The following is a 215-nucleotide window of genomic DNA, read 5'->3' as shown; positions in this document are numbered from 1 at the left end:
TACCCATTTAATAGGTTGGCTTTTTCTTGGGCGTCAGTTATCGGTTGCCCCATCTGGTTCAGCAGGGGTCCAATGCTGCCCTTGATTTTTCTCCAGCTTCCCACATATCTGAAAAAAGACTTTTTATTGTCCTTGATGCTTGAAGCTAGTTGGAATTCAGTTGCAGTCTTGGCTTTCCTGGTTTGCTCCCTGCAGGACCAGACCAGTGCAGAATA

The sequence above is a fragment of the Gavialis gangeticus genome, unplaced genomic scaffold, assembly GCF_001723915.1.
Source record: "Gavialis gangeticus isolate Ggan-Ray unplaced genomic scaffold, GavGan_comp1, whole genome shotgun sequence".
NCBI classification, from domain to species: Eukaryota; Metazoa; Chordata; order Crocodylia; family Gavialidae; genus Gavialis; species Gavialis gangeticus.
The sequence above is the reverse complement of the archived record's forward strand: the minus strand, read 5'-3'. Positions refer to the sequence as shown.